The sequence below is a fragment of the Canis lupus genome, chromosome 10 (assembly GCF_011100685.1).
Source record: "Canis lupus familiaris isolate Mischka breed German Shepherd chromosome 10, alternate assembly UU_Cfam_GSD_1.0, whole genome shotgun sequence".
NCBI lineage: Eukaryota > Metazoa > Chordata > Mammalia > Carnivora > Canidae > Canis > Canis lupus.
The window spans coordinates 60,832,101-60,847,488 of record NC_049231.1 but is presented as its reverse complement, the minus strand read 5'-3'; the positions used below and the strand labels follow the sequence as shown (position 1 = coordinate 60,847,488).

Below are 15,388 nucleotides of genomic sequence, written 5' to 3'. Positions count from 1 at the left end.
ATGGTTTGATGTCCCCAGGTGGTCCAGCTCCCTTCCACTCGCTCCCAGCTTTGCCAGGCTCCCAGCTGCAACACGAGTGAGTGAAATGGGCACAGTGTGAGAGCAGATGTTTACTTTGACCCTGGCTTTGCCACCGTGTGGCCACACATCTCTCTGAGTCATCTGTAAAATGAGTAGGTATTAGTCCGCTTGGGCTGCCGGAACAACACACCACCAACTGGAGGCCTTATCAGAGGCTTACCTTCCCACAGTTTTGGAGGCCAGAAGTCCATGGTCACACTCCCGGCAGAGTTGGCTTCTGGTGAGGCCTGCCTTTCTGAAGGGCAGACAGTCACCTCCTTGCTGCGTCCTCATGTTATTTTCTTTGTGCACCTGCATGGAGAGAAATTGCTGGTGCCTCTTCCTCTTCTTATGAGGACACCGGTCCTGTTGGATCAGTCTCACCCTTACGACCTTGTTTAACCTTATTCACCCTCTTTAGAGCCCCCATCTCCAAATACAGTCATCTTAGGGTTAAGACTTCCACCTGTGAATTTTAGAGGGACAAAATTCAGTCCATAATGTTGTGGATGTCTCGATCTCATGCAGATGTAAACATTTTCAAAATAGTTTCAAATAAGTGTCAGAGGCTTCAGGAGATGGAGTCTAAGAATGCAAATTGCATCTCTACTCAAGTCAGCCAGTCTGTTGTTAGCATGTCAAGTATGCCCAGAGCTGTGCTGGAAGTCTCTGGGCGTTCAAAAGAAGCATGCAGCACCGTCCCTACACCCTTAACGGCACTGTCTCTCTGTGTGGGGAGGTGAAACCAACCTTTCCAATAATGAGAATAGCACAAAACCCAATATGATGAAGGGCAAGATGGGGCCTCAAATTATACACCTATGCACTAGGCAATCAGATAAGAGATGTATCTTAGGAGTTCAAATCCTGGAGGTATGGTGAGCCCCCGGCTTGTCCCCTGGGACTTCCCATATTCAGAGGCAAAGCGGAATGTTGCGTCACCTTTTCCCTGAGGAAACTCCCTTGTTGGAGTGCTGGTTTGTTCTGAATGGAGGCAGGTGTGAGCTGGCAAATCATTTAGTTTGTGCATGGACAACGAAGCCCAGCAGAGTGTCACCCAGGCACAGGCAGGCACGCTCCCTACAGGAGTCATTGGATGGTTGGACCAAAGGAAGAGAGGAAAGAGCATCAGCATTTTCCTTTCTGAAAATGGGCTTTGTTTTCGAAGATGGAGGTCCCAGGGGGCTGAGAGGGCAGCTTCTGGTTGGTCTGAACCAGTGACCGTCACCAGGGCTCTCCCTCCTGCAGAGAAGCAAGAAGGTGAATATTTAGGGACACAAGTGTCAGCCCCTCCAAAGACCAGAAGTGGTGCCAGTGTTTTAAACGCAGATAACCCCAAACACCAAACTGGTAAGAAGCCAGGCAACTCTGGCAGGAGCAGGGGGCGCGGGGGGCCACCGCCGAGGGCCCACCCCAGCAGGGCACGCGGTCAATCTTGCCCTCTTCCCCTTACAAGAGCCCCTCCTCTCCCAGCACCCCTTCCTTTGGAAAGCAGGTTGCTAAATACCTGGTCGGAAGCCCCACAAGTGGGGAGCTACCTGAAGTGGTTTAACCCACTGCAAGTGTTGTACCAATCATTCAACAATTCCCACGGCTGCTTTTGTGAGAAGCCTCTCTCTTAAGCCTCTGGTTTAAGAATTTAGAGTAATCATGTAAAAATGATACCCCTGTGCTCCATGATCCGCTGAATCTCGCTAATGCCGGATCCCAGAAGAGGGCTTATTAATGGTGAGACGCGGTGCCTCTCTCTCGGCTCATGTTTCACACGGAGCTCTCTTATGGATTCAGCTGTAAACCTCACTGCTGATAAAGGGAGCATAATGAACCTCCCTGCTCCATGCCAATGAACTGGAGGGCTGGAGGAGCTACCTGCTGCACCTGCTGGACTGGGCCCGGCCGAGAGGCGTGCTCCGTGGCTTTGGGGAATAGAGGTGCACGGCCCTCCCCTCACACCCCCGGCTCCTCTCTGCCGTGGTGAAGGAGGCTGCAGGCCAAGCTCCACGTCTGGAACCAGGGAGATGTTATGGGTTTCCAGATGCTTCCATGGTAATTGTTCTTGTCAGTCTCTGGTGCGCACAGGATGAAGGGCTCCTCGTGTTTGTGTGATTGCAATGAAAATCAATCGGGGGACAGCCCCGGTGGCCCAGCAGTTTGGCGCCGTCTTCAACCCAGGGTGTGACTCTGGAGACCTAGGATCGAGGCCCACGTCGGGCTCCCTGCGTGGAGCCTGCTTCTCCCTCTGCCTGTGTCTCTGCCTCTCTCTGTGTCTCTCATGAATAAAAAAATTTAAAAAAAAAACTCTTAAAAAAAAAAAGAAAAGAAAAGAAAATTAATCGGGCCTGGGAAGCCCTGGACCCCGTGCACCAGATCATCGGTGCCACGACATCTGGGGACGCAGGACTTCTCCTGCTTTGTTCTGATGGTGACCACCAGGCCAGTGCTTCCTCTAATAGCGATCTGTGAGGGGCCTCGAGCGTGACACAGTTGTGTGTCTGGCTACCCCTCCCCCCACCAAAGTCGGCAAGGGAAAAGGCAGCCCCTGTCTTCCACGAGAAACCCTTTCTAGAACCCAGCTCGGAGACCGGTTGGCCCTCAGGACCACGAAGCCCATTTCCCAATGTAGAAGTTCACACCTGAACCAGCCTGACTCTGTCTCAAGCCTTAGCGTTGCCCAAACCCTCACCCCCATATCTCATCTGCCCGTCAAACAGGCAAGAGGCCGAAGAGAATCTTGTTCTAGGGATGACAAAACCGAGGGGCACAGATGCTCGGCCCCTTGCGGGAGCCACGCAGGACTCCAGTGGTGGAAGTCGGGCAAGACTCGGGGACCAGCAGGCTTCCAGCAAAGGCCCCTCCCGACCTGCCATTTCTCCCCAGCTGGGGGTTACTCACTACCTTAGCAGATTGTGTACCCAAAACTGAAAACCACAACACCACCACCTGCCTTTCCGCAGAGATTAATGATCGGACCAGATAGTTCCGAAGCCAGACGTTTTTCTCTGATTTATCTAACGGGACAGGGCGACCGGCGGACGTCAGCTGGTAGGCCCGAGTGCCCAGGCAGACCGACCCTGGGCACCTTTTACACCTGCTCGCAGGAGCCCGGCTCGGGCCTCGGTTACTCTGGGGCACAGCCAAGGGCTCTATCTCTGCAGATGCCACCTCCGTGCAATCGGCCATCCTGGAAGAATGTTCTGGTGCCAATGACAGCTCGTTCCAATCACCAGCGGGGGCAACAGCATCCTCAGGAAAGGTGCCCTTTTGTGTGGAGCAAGGAGGATACACCCAGGAGAACCGAGCTCTCAGTTCCGAAGGAATCACCAGGACCCTTTGCTTTTCAAACCAGCCCTCCCAGCAGTGCGATGTCTCCGGAAAGATACACAGACACCGATCCGTAAATACTCGCAGGTGACGTTCATCGCTACTTTGCCATGAAAACCCCACTGTCAGCGGGCCCCCCGCACACGACTACTCCTGCCTCCTCTGAACTGATACTGCCGTTTTAAATTTACTTTTCACTTACTTAACCTTACAACAGAAAAAAAAGCACCTCATTTTACTCACTGCTTATTGAAGAAAGGATTAGTATTATTTTCCTTCCTCCAGTGAACTTTCTTGCACTTCGTCCTCAGTAGATTGCGTCTCTTTGTGTTCCTCTGCCAAGATGTCACCGTGGAGCAAATCGCAGGTCCTAATGCTGCCCTGCTCATGCAGAGAGAACTTTTTATTCAGAATTGCTTAAGTCACCTCAATGGGAGGAATGGGTAGGAATGAGAATTTACCCCCAACTCGAATTAAAATAGCTTCCAAGCACTTCCTAGAGCAGGGACAAAGATGAAAGGGGCCCCCAAATTATGGGCATATTGGAAATAATAAGGCAAGGGTGTCCTTTGAAATCGACTCAGCCACATTTGTTTGCCTTGAAGTCAGATCATCTTAACCAAGGACGTTGGGTAGCAGAACAAATGGTTAATGATTGTGGAAGGAACCTGGCCAATTGGCTTTTCTTCCTTTCTCTTTCTTTTACTTATCTTTTTATATTATTATTTTTTTTTAACTTTGGCTAGAATGCCCAGTAGGAGTGCAGACTGGAAGATCGGCTGTCTTTTGAACTGGAGACATCACAGGAAACTGGGGAGGCTCCAAATTGCTAACCTGAGGCCGGAGCAAAAACTTTTTCTCGTGGAAGGGACTGCTTCTTTTTTTTTTTTTTTTTCCTCCCCTTCATCGAATGGCATCCCCAGTCCTGCCGGATTGCAACTGTCTTTGTTCCCTCAGCCAAGCCTTATAGCTGGCTCACACTCTGCCACACTCGTAACCTCACACTAGAAAGGAGATTACAAAGCGGGGCAAACACCCTAGAGGGCTCCCCTTTATCAGAACCTTCCCTGTCAGTTGGGCTCCTCATTTCCCGAGCCCTCGTCTGATTATTAGTGTACTGACGGAATAAAAATAACCTCATATTCCTACATGAATCATAAATAAAACCCTTTTATTTCATCAAAGAGGTTGGCAGGTTTATAGTCCTTTGCAATGCAGGCACGATGTGAATGACATACCTTTAATTTTGCTGACAATCTCATTGGGGTTCGAATGCAAAAAAAAAAAAAAGTGGAAAGTGGGTGAGTCGGAAGACGGTTGCGCGGGGCGATTTTTGGTGAGGATAAATATTTCACCTTGCCACTGTAATCAGAGAACCAACTGATCTTGGTAATGAACTCTTCAATTACAGCCCACTCTGACTCCTCACAACTGCCCGAGCAACACCACCAGCCAGAGTGATTATTGCTGACGTTACAGATGGGAGCAACCTGCAGAGAAAGAGCGAAGCCAAGGCCCGGGGGTGTGGGGGCAAGATGTAGGAAAGGAGGAAGGGGCACCAGGGTGGGAAAAGAAAGCCACTCAAAGGTAACAGCAGTGGGTCGTCCACTAAGGAAATGATGAGATGCTGGGCAATGGGAAGAGTGTATTTCTCCTGCCCTCGCTCCTGTCTGTTCCCCTCCCTTACCTAAACCATCTTGATGATTCCATGAACGCTCCACGTTTTCACGGATCCAGGCGTGAGCTCTCCAAGTCAGAGAACCCAGCGAGGCAAGACTCCCTAGTCCCCATACCCGGTTCCTCTGCCTTTGGTTTCTGCTGTGTGTGACTTCGGATCGCGTGAAGTCTTCTCTCGTCCAGGATGAGAAGTGTGCCCAGCGACGTTCTCCCTGCTGACGTTCATACAGGTGAGTCTAAATTGCACCTGGAACTCTAAATTCCATTTAGAGGAGGGAAGAATCAAAGAAGAGAAAGAATCACAAGATGCCGGGTTCCTAAATGACGGACCTTAATTTTTTCCAGAGCCTCCACCAAGCTTTGGAGATCAGGGTTTTAAGAAGGAAATAGGAAGAGGGGGCGAAAAAAAAAGGAAGATCTTTCAGAGTTTATTGCTGGAAAAGAAAGGATGCCTCGCTCTGTGACAAGTGCCTTCTGGTGAGTCAGTCCCAAAGACAGGCTGAGAACTTTCAGTCCTAAAGGATGAGCTTTTATACAGGCTGGCTTTGGGCTCCCAACTTAGTTCGTGCTTTGCTTTCACCACCAAATCTAGATTTTCCTTCACTATTTGAGAAACTTTCTCAAGAGGAATTGTTACTACCAGTGATCTGCAGGCTTCTTTCTGTATTAAAAAAAAAGAAAGAAAAAGAAAAAAAGGCCAAACATTGCAAGACACGAGCCTTTCTCTAAGGCAGCTGAGTAAGACAGAAGAAGTGAAATGAACCACGATAAAAAGAATACTTTCCTCTCCTCGACTGAACTACAACTGTCTTGAAGACAAGAACTATGTTTTATTCTAATTGCAGACTTTCCACGGAGCCTAAAGTGTGCAAGTCTCCAGTTTTCAACATAAGCAGCCGGACGAGTGTTACTTAAGGAGCCATAGGAAACCAAGGGGCTCTGGTTCTTCCAGAGTTCTGAGACTCCACCTCATATACCCAGTCAGTCCACGAGTCTTCAGATCATCCTGAGCGGGGGTGGGTTTTTTTATTTCATGGAAGCCCTTCATTGTTTGGAGCTTTTCCCAACATTTTTTACTGTGATAACACAAAATCCGCCATCCTAACAATTTTGAAGTGCAAGGTTAGTTCAGTGGGATCAAATACATTCAGGATGTTGTGCAGCCATCACCACCATCCATCTCCCTAATGTTTTTCATCTTCTAAAACTGAAATTCTCCGTATGTTAAATAATAATGCCCCATTTCCCCCTCCACCCAGGACCTGTTTTCTGTCTCCATGATTTTAACTACTTGAGGCGCCTCATAGAAGAGTGGAAACATAGAGATTTGTCTTTTTGTGACCAGCCTATTTCACTTAGTACGTCTTCAGAGTTCATCCATGCTGTAGCATGGGTCAGAATTTCCTTCATTTTAAGAGTGAACAATATGTATGTGTATACATTTTGCTTATCCATTTACTCGTTGATGGATGCTGGGCTGCTTCCGCATTTTAGCTATTGCGAATAACGCTATTATGAACATAGGTGTACAAACACCTCTTCAAGACCCTGCTTTCAAGTCTTGGGGCCCATTACTGGGTCATGTGGTACTTCTACTTTCAGTTTTGTGAGGAACTGCCATACTTTCCTCCACAGCATCTGTATCATTTTACATTCCCATCTCCAGCACAGAAGGGTTCCAAACTCTCCATGTCCTTGCCAACACTTGTCATTTTTCTATATTTTTGATACTAGCCCTTCTCATGTGAGTTAAGTAGTGTCCCATGGTGGTTTTGATGTGCATTGTCCTAATGGCTGGTGATACTGAGGAACTTTTCGTGTGCATACTGGCCATGTGTATATCTTCTTTGGAGAAATGTCTATTTGAGTCCTTTGGTCATTTTTGAATTGAGTTGTCTTTGTGTTGAGTTTTAGGGATTCCCTATATATTCTGGATATTAATCTTTATCAGATATATGGGTGCAAATATTTTCTTCCATTCTGTGGGTTTCCTTTTTACTCTGTCGGCAGTGTGTTTTGATGCAAAAATGTTTAAATTTTCATGCAGTCCGTCTGTTTTTTTGGTTGCTACCTGTGCCTTTGGTGTCATATCCAAGAAATCATTACCAAATCCAATGTCATGAAGGTTTTGTCCTTTATTTTCTTCTAAGAGTTTTATAGTCTTTGGTCTTACATTCTGGTCTTTGATCCATTTTGAGTTAATTTTTTAAAAGAGTTTATGAATATATCTGACAGAGAGAGTGAGAAAGTACAAGCAGGAGGAGTGGCAGGCAGAGAGAAAAGGAAAAGAAGACTCCCTGCTGAGCAGGGAGCTCAACTGGCTAGATCCCAGGATCCCTAAGATCATGACCTGAGCTAAAGGCAAATGCTTAACTGACTGAGCCACCCAGGCTCCACATTTTGAGTTAATTTTTGTATATGCTATTAGGTAAGGGTCCAACTTCATTCTTTTGCATATGGATATCCAGTTTTTACAGCATCATTTGTTGAAAATACTATTGTTTCCCCATTGAATGTCATTGGCATCTTTGGGTCCTTTGATTTCAAGACATGCCTATATATACTTGTGATTTGGAAAATAATCTTAATAGGGAGGTACTATTTTACACATGAGGACAGTGTGATTCAAAGAGGTAAAATATCCTGCCAAACATGGTACAGAGGATCTTTCTTAATCAGCATCCCAATTCCCAAGAAGAGAGGCTTTATACCGAGGATAAATGATATGGTTGGGAGGCCTATTCCACACATCTGAGTTTTAACAATGAAATGGACAGTAAAGACACTAATTATACTTCTAGGCAAAGGATTACATGGTATCCCATAGGAGGACAAGACACCTGTAAGTAATGGTGACAATGCACTGCTTTTATTTCTCTAGGTGAACACACAGATGCTTACACTGTGCTCAAAGAAACTTGGCCTGTGATAGATTTCCAGGATCTGTCACAGCTGCCATGGGCTCACGTACAGGACCCTCAGGCTATGTGAGAAAGTGTCAGATGGGCTCAGGGAGGGTATGCCCAGCCTCAGACCACCTGGGAAACAGGGTAATCTCACAAACTACCATAAGAGTGGAGAAAGAAGTAATTTCAAGGCTTTCTTTCCAGCAACAGGCATTTAATCAGGGCCTGCTATTCCCAGCATTTAAGGCCATGAAAGGAATAAAACATTAATTTAAAAATATTATCTAACCTCCAATGCAAAGATGTGTATATCTTGTGATCAAACAAATGAAATGCAGAGTAAGTGCATAAGGAAGAACAGCTGGAGATGGAGCCCAAGCTAGGGACCCAAAGGGACCAACATAAAGCAGGTCTTACTTTGACAACCATATCTATTGGGCAAATACCTAAGCACCTTCACTGTTCACCAGGCACCGTACCAGATGTTTCAGGTCTGTATGTACCACTACTCCTCATAAGAACACTGTGGAAAAGGTGCATTGGTCAGAACCCGAGCAGGAAAAGGTAACCTTCTATACAAGTATAACAGAGAGGATTTAAGATGGAGAATTGGTAACACAAAGAATATAACATAGTAAGTTGATAACACAAGTGATGCAAGGGCTGAGATGAACGAGATGGTGAGACACCTTCCTACTGACCGGAAAAGGAAGAAGATAGAGTTGCCAGAGCTCAGAGGGAATCACAACCACAGAGGAGACACAGCTACTTCTCGAATGCCAACCAGGCCAGCGAGACTGTGGGGAAAAATACCCAGGTAACGCTCCTTCTCCTGCCCTCCGTTCTCCCACTGGTGCCTCCCATTGACCAAGAAGCAGATGAAGGCAGTTGTGGCATCAGCCTCTTGCAATGCAGAGCAGAGCAAAGTCAGAAAATAGGTCTGAAAACAAAGCGCCCAAGACCAGACACAGAAGGTGTTATGATGCCCTTTCTATAAATATAGATACTGAAGTCCAGTGGGGCTGTGGTTTACCCAGTGGGTAACTGCAGGATAAACGCTAGTATTCAGGCTAGACTTTAGTGTTCACCAGGCCCTGTACTAGATGCTTCATGTCCATAATCATCCCTAATGACAACACCACTGTGAGAAGTCCCAGCAGTCTACACCTTTCCATGATACTGTTGTTTCCCTGGGTGCTGGACTGGGGAGCAAGAAGAAACTTGTTCCCATCTCAGTGACCTGGGAGGCTCCTGGTTTGTAGAGTCAGACTGCACCCCTGGCTTGTTCAAACCTGCCCAGGGATAAGACATTGATTTCTGAAATCAGCAGACTGTGTTAGAGGGCAGCAACCTAAGGGTGTTTTCCTGAGGGCCCTGGGATTAAGACTTCTGCAACTCATTTTCCTCCCCTGAGTGTTTCTCGTGTACTCTCAGCTTTGACTTCAGAGTCTGGCCTGGCCTCTATTTACACTCTGAAGCCTGCAGAGCACAGAGTATGGCACCCATTAGATTTAATAAATTAATGAATGCTGGTTCAAATTGGTAAATGCCACGTTCCCCGACATTGATAATAACCGTCCTCCGTGGACAACATGAATATTATCTTGTGCTCTGGCTTCAGCAGCTCCTGCCCACCCCACCCCATGTTAAACATGTCAGTGTCCAAGTTCTACTCCTGGCTCTTGGGATGATAAATCGTTTCCAAATCATGATACCCAGACAAATGCGTCTGCCGGGCTAGATCCTTGAAGTCTGTCTAAAATCAGCCGCTTCTCCTCTCCATAGAGCCTTACACTACCCCTTTGATTTAAGTTCGCACCAGGTAGTAACTGCTTGTTGATGGGTTGCTGATGAGCAGAGTGTCCCCATTGTTCCATGCAGGAGCCTCTTCTTTCAAAGCTTACATGCACTCCCTGAAAATATTGCTTTTATGCATATAATGAATTTACTAAGAACTGTGTCTCTATTTGAGAGAGACAGAAAGAAAAAGAAATGGAAAGGAAGAGAAAAAAAGCTGATGAAACCATAGAGAAAGACAAAATCAACTCTATTGAATTCTAGATTGCCATCTTGTCAGGATTTTTGCAAGATTCTTCTGCCACTCTTTTAATTTTCATTACTTTCTCTTTTCCTTGAATAAGCATAGAAACAGGTTCTAATTTTACCAGAGGCTTTTCATCAAATCAGACTTTTTATTCTCCCTAGGTTATCCTAGTCACAAAACATCTCTCTTTTCAAAGCTTGCATAATATTAGCTAACTCTAGTGGAATACAGTTCTTGAACCCACACAGTGAAGATTCAAACATCACTCTTTAACCTGACTCCAGTTCTTTATCCTCACAGAGACTGACATTCTTAGTCACCAGAATCTTCACAGAACCTCTTGACTTTTACGAAAAATTTCCTTGATCACTGGCTCTGCAGACGTGAACTTTTTGAACGTAAAGCAAGTCACATCCGTCTTTCAGTGTTTCGAGAAACGTCAGATGCTTGACACTCCTATTCTCATCTCGTATGATGAAGACTACCCTATATCCAACGGCGGCTCATCTCCAGTAGGATTTACCACCCCTTCTGTCCCTCACATGACTGCATTTACAGGTCACCACTTCTCATCGGGGCCACTTGGGGTGGCCCGACTTTATTGGAGCAAAACAGTGGAAGGGTTTTGTGGAGGATCAACTCCCAAAGAGCTGTTCACTGTAAATTCACAGCCCTGTGAATGCAGTTGCAGGGTCAGCCTCTTGCAAAAGGAGGAAGATGTGGACCAGCAGCCTAACCCCAAATCAGATGGTGAGGAGGAAGGAGCTAGCACACACAGTTTGAGGCCTCTCCTTTCTCACCGACAGGAGTGGTTTCTAAGACCTCCTTTCTCCCACCCTGGACAAATCTGCTTTGTTACACTTCCCTTAGGAAGGAAAACGGGTGTGCATTTCTGAAATGAAAACAGATGTGTACCTCTGCAGACTCTAAATGTCCCATGACATTTGGAGTTCATAGTTGGCTTCGACTCTGTTGCTGTGGTCTATTTTAATACTGAGGTTACAGAGCACCCTTAGAAGGAAGACTGTGATTAGTACACACCATGAAGGATTTGCACTATGTTAACTGCTGGTGAGCTCTAAAGAGGTCCGGCACGTAATCCTTTCTATCAAAGAGTTTATATTATAATATCGCAGTGGAAACTGATTGCAGCTGCCATCTGCAAGACCTGAACTCTAGTCCAGCTCAGAGGCTAACTAGCCGTGTGGCTCTAGGGCCTTCAGGAATTTATCTTCTCTCCACCTCGGTTTTCTCATCTGAAAATGGGATACTGACTCGTGAGATTTTTGCCAGATTTTTCTAGTGAAAGTAAGGCATTTCTCACAATGACTGATATGTATTGAGTCCTCGATAAATATTTGGGAAGATTTGACACATACCCATAAAAGAGTATTTCCTGACCAGGTCTGCTAAGCCGAGGGCCATATTAGGGTAGGGGTAGAGCTTATAAAGCCTTTGAGGGTTCCCGAGTGGAAGGTAGATGTGATTAACCAGAGCAATGAAGAAAGAGTTCAAGAGGCTGAGGTGGAGCCTTGTCAAGAGGAGGGATCGGGAAAACTAGATGTAAAGGAGGCCAGAGGCAAGGTCAAATATGAAACTGTGAGGATGTCAGGTGAATATGGGCAACAGTGAGGAAATGAATGACCTGACTGGGTGGAAAGCAAGCAAGAAGAGGACGAGTGAACACGAGACTAGAGAGCTAATAGGGGTCAGACTAAGATTTTTTTTTTTTTTTTCAGGTAGAAGAGACACTTCAAGGTTTTGGCACAAGGTGGATGCTTAACTGATGACAGGAGAAATGCAGAAATTAGGAGAGCCTGGAGATGGACAGGTAGGGGGATACCAGGGGGAGGGGCAGGATGTTATACAAATGATGGGACAGGAGACAGAAGAGAAGGCGAGTGTATTTCCAGGTATGTGACTCTCAGAAAGAATGTGTGAACCTTAGGCCACGAACAGCTGGGGGGGGGGGGGGAAAGGAAGGCCTCACAGTGGGTTCTGACCCTTGGCTTTTTGCATAACAGGGAAATGGTAGTCACCCTACCACAAATAAGGAAGTCAAGGGGAAGAGCTGACTTTGGAAAGGGAAGGCTGAACAGAAAAACAGATGGTTCATTGCCCACAATTCACTTCCAGGTGTCCCTTAAGGGTCTGGAATGAAGTGAGAACATAGTTTCAGTGAATTCCAACTGGGTTATATAACATATTTTGAATATGAAACAAAATGTAGCATCTTTTCTACTCATGGCAAGGAGGGCTTTTTGCCAAGCAGTGCTGGAACAGCACATCTATTTTGTTGGGCTGAGTCACTGTGCCTTCAGAAACGGTTCTAATCTCAGCTCTGTATGATGGCTGTGGGAAAGTTTACTTCCAGTTTTTTTTTTTTTCCTGAATCTTAGACTTTTTTTTTTTCTCTAAAAAGAATATAATGACATCAACTTGTCCTCCACTGCCACCGTAACACATTTTTGAGAGAAGTTCTTCTATGTGCTGAGAACACGTTCAGGGATCCTCTTCCGGTTGCCCCTGCCTGATTGTGCCCAGAGTGCCGATGCCTCTGCGGCCAGAGGTGTCACCGGGCAGGGCAGGTGGGTCCATGTGTCTGTCTTCCTGAGGAGGAGATGAGCGCTCACAGGCTGAAGCCATACTTCTCCGTCTCAATAAGCCTCGTGTCAAGCTCATAGAAAGAATTAAGTAATGAGTGGCAGGTGTATTTCATTTGGTGTCAGAGGGGGACCCCTTTAGTTACAAAGCTGGCTTCTCTGATGGGCCCAGCCCCTTTCTGAGACAAATGCAAGGCAAGAGGAAATGGTTGCCTCCTCCTCATACTTTCCATTTTCTTAATTGTGATTATGGTAACTTCTTGGTGAATGAAAGGATGTAACACTTACGAATTTCAGTTACAGCACTTAGGACTTCCACTGCCGGTCAGGTCAAGAATTAGGCTTGAGCTAAAGAAGTACTCAGTTAAGTGATGATGCCGTCAGAAGCACAAGTCAACATGCTTAGAACGTCCTGGCATTTAATGCATCACATATCTTCTCCCAGTAGCATTTGCATCTGCATGACATGGACATATGGGCATTTGGGGAAAAACCAAATATATCTTTGCCAAGTGGCTGTTTAAGTTTGTTGGAATATAATGACATGTGCACTTGTGCAGAGTGGGAATGAGTGGGAAGAAGAGGAATGGACGAGTCGAAAAAACATTTCTTGGTCATACATTTTGAAAGCCACTTACAAGACTGAGGAGTGGCATTTTTATACGCCACCACGTTTCTTGTTTTTGTTCCGGACTGGTCTTCGACAATGAATCGGTACACAGTTAGCTCTTAGCTTCCTCAACTTTCATTACTTCGTTTTTCTATTTGTAAGGCAAGTGCTTAGGATGGTCTGGGAATTTTGAATATAGGGTAAAGGAAATTAATAATAACGAAACTATTTTGCTGCTTTCTTTGTTAATGGATAATGATTGAGAGCAAGACAATTTGCAAATTGGCAAAAAAAAAAAACAAACACCAATAAGATAAAAAAAACACCAATAAGGATAAGAACCGCATCATAAACTGGCTAAAACATCTCAAAATTCCCAAGGCTTGTGGGTAGAAGCAGCTTATAAAACTCAAGCTTATGATCTCTTATTAGTTCTGGTTTATGTTTTAACTACAAATACAAATATGTTAATTAGAGAAATTATGATGAGACTTGCAGAAATACCCAGCAACAATAAAATCCTTTGGCATCATTTTATGACTTCATTATATTGGCGCTATTTTCAAAATTCAAGCTGGTTCTTGTGTACCTACTCCATATCAGCATAGAGAGTTTCTCCACAAGCAAACTTGTATATGAAATCCCACCGTAGCTGGGAAATCCTCTGGTAACTGGGGTGTTCACTGGGAGAGGGGCTGCAAGACCATTGAAACCTACCCCCACCTTGATAATAAAGTATGTTAACCCATTGGCAAGTTGGAGATTGTATGATGTGTCAGGGGAAGAATAAGCAATAAACAGTTTAGGTAATTTCCACGTGGCCTAGGATCTTATACTGAGAACTGAGTGCAGTCATTTATTTAATCCATTTTTGTGGATATCCTGCTCTGGATCTGGCCCTGTGTTGTATGTTATGGTGTAGTGATGGACTCACAGCATAAAAGGCAGGAAAACATGCGTGTAGCTCATATGTAATTAACGGTGGCGCACACGGTATAGTGTCATTGCCTTACGACTGAGTGTCCGAATTGCTGTTTGGATCCATAGTTACATTAGTAAAGTTTCAGCAGGGGACACAGAAAATCGGCAGAATGTTTTTAGGTGGAAAGAATTTAATGCAGGAAATTGGGTGCTTAAAAAATGGCAAAGCAATTACAGTTCGGTGTCTAGGCTGAGCATTCAGGAGTGTCCCCCCGCCCCCGAATGATGTGTGTCCTGCAGAGGAGCTATGTCCTATCAGGCTGCCACTAAGCTAGAAACGGGACTGGAATTAAGGAGCTGCTCTTGCCACTGTCACCGCCCCACGTGCCCGCCAATATTCAGGAAACTGGAAAATTGACAAGCAATGCCACCATTGATGAGTCTCGTGTTTTCAGGGCCTTATGTCCCTACAAAAACAGCTTTAGGGGCCAGAAGATGGTCTCCACCTCATTGTCTCCTTCCAAGTCTTACCAGTACAAACATAACTGGACTTAATTCATAGTGAACTGTTGTAGCCACAGGGGAAACTGAGAATATCGTTTCTTCAAATAGAAGAAAGGGAAAATGAAGTCTGAATGGGCCAATCCTCTGAATCCTCCAGAGAACTGGAAACCAGCCACTATGTGTGCTTCTGTGCTCAGAAAAGTCATAGAAACTTTAACTGTAACACTTGAACTAACTTCATAGTGACAGGAGCAGCAGGCAACGTCTGATTTAGGCCTAGAAGGGTGGGTGGAGGATTTATGGATGAAGATGTCCTGGGGTAGAACAGGGTGGATAAATCAGGAGGGAGAATTATCACCCCAAGCACGGGGTTGTGAAAGAAAAGAACACATTTGGGATTGGGGTGGCCACTTCTGGTGCCAGGTTCAGGCCTGAGAAGGGCGGTATAAGGCATTAGAGGTGATAGCGTTCAGGGGCTCAGGACCTCCCTCGCAAATGTCACATCCCCAAGAGAGTTAGGGGGACAAAGAATAGAATGGCCATCTCTCTACTACTGTGGAGAACTGCTTCTCCTTTGAGCCCCAGCTCAAGGCTTTGCTAATCCAAATTTTCCCAATGTCTCTTGCCAAGTTGGTCTTCTCTGGCCTCCAGACTCATAGCATTGGCTCGGTGCCAAAGCACACCTTCCTCACTTTGCTCCGTGGTTGGTGGTTGCATAGCAAACAGATGCTTCCCACAATGT

General features: G+C 45.8%; 1 long non-coding RNA gene across 5 annotated transcripts in view; it reads left to right on the top strand.

Moving 5' to 3' along the window:
• Window positions 1-15,388, top strand: part of LOC102154692 — a 160,221-nt gene that overhangs the window by 112,777 nt on the left and 32,056 nt on the right. For 4 of the 5 annotated variants that reach the window (XR_005366082.1, XR_005366080.1, XR_005366079.1 and 1 more), the window contains exon 9: window positions 11,748-11,839. This is a non-coding gene — a long non-coding RNA (uncharacterized LOC102154692). Of the gene's footprint in view, window positions 1-11,747; window positions 11,840-12,908; window positions 13,936-15,388 lie in introns of those variants that run through there. The other variant, XR_005366083.1, reaches the window with a different exon arrangement.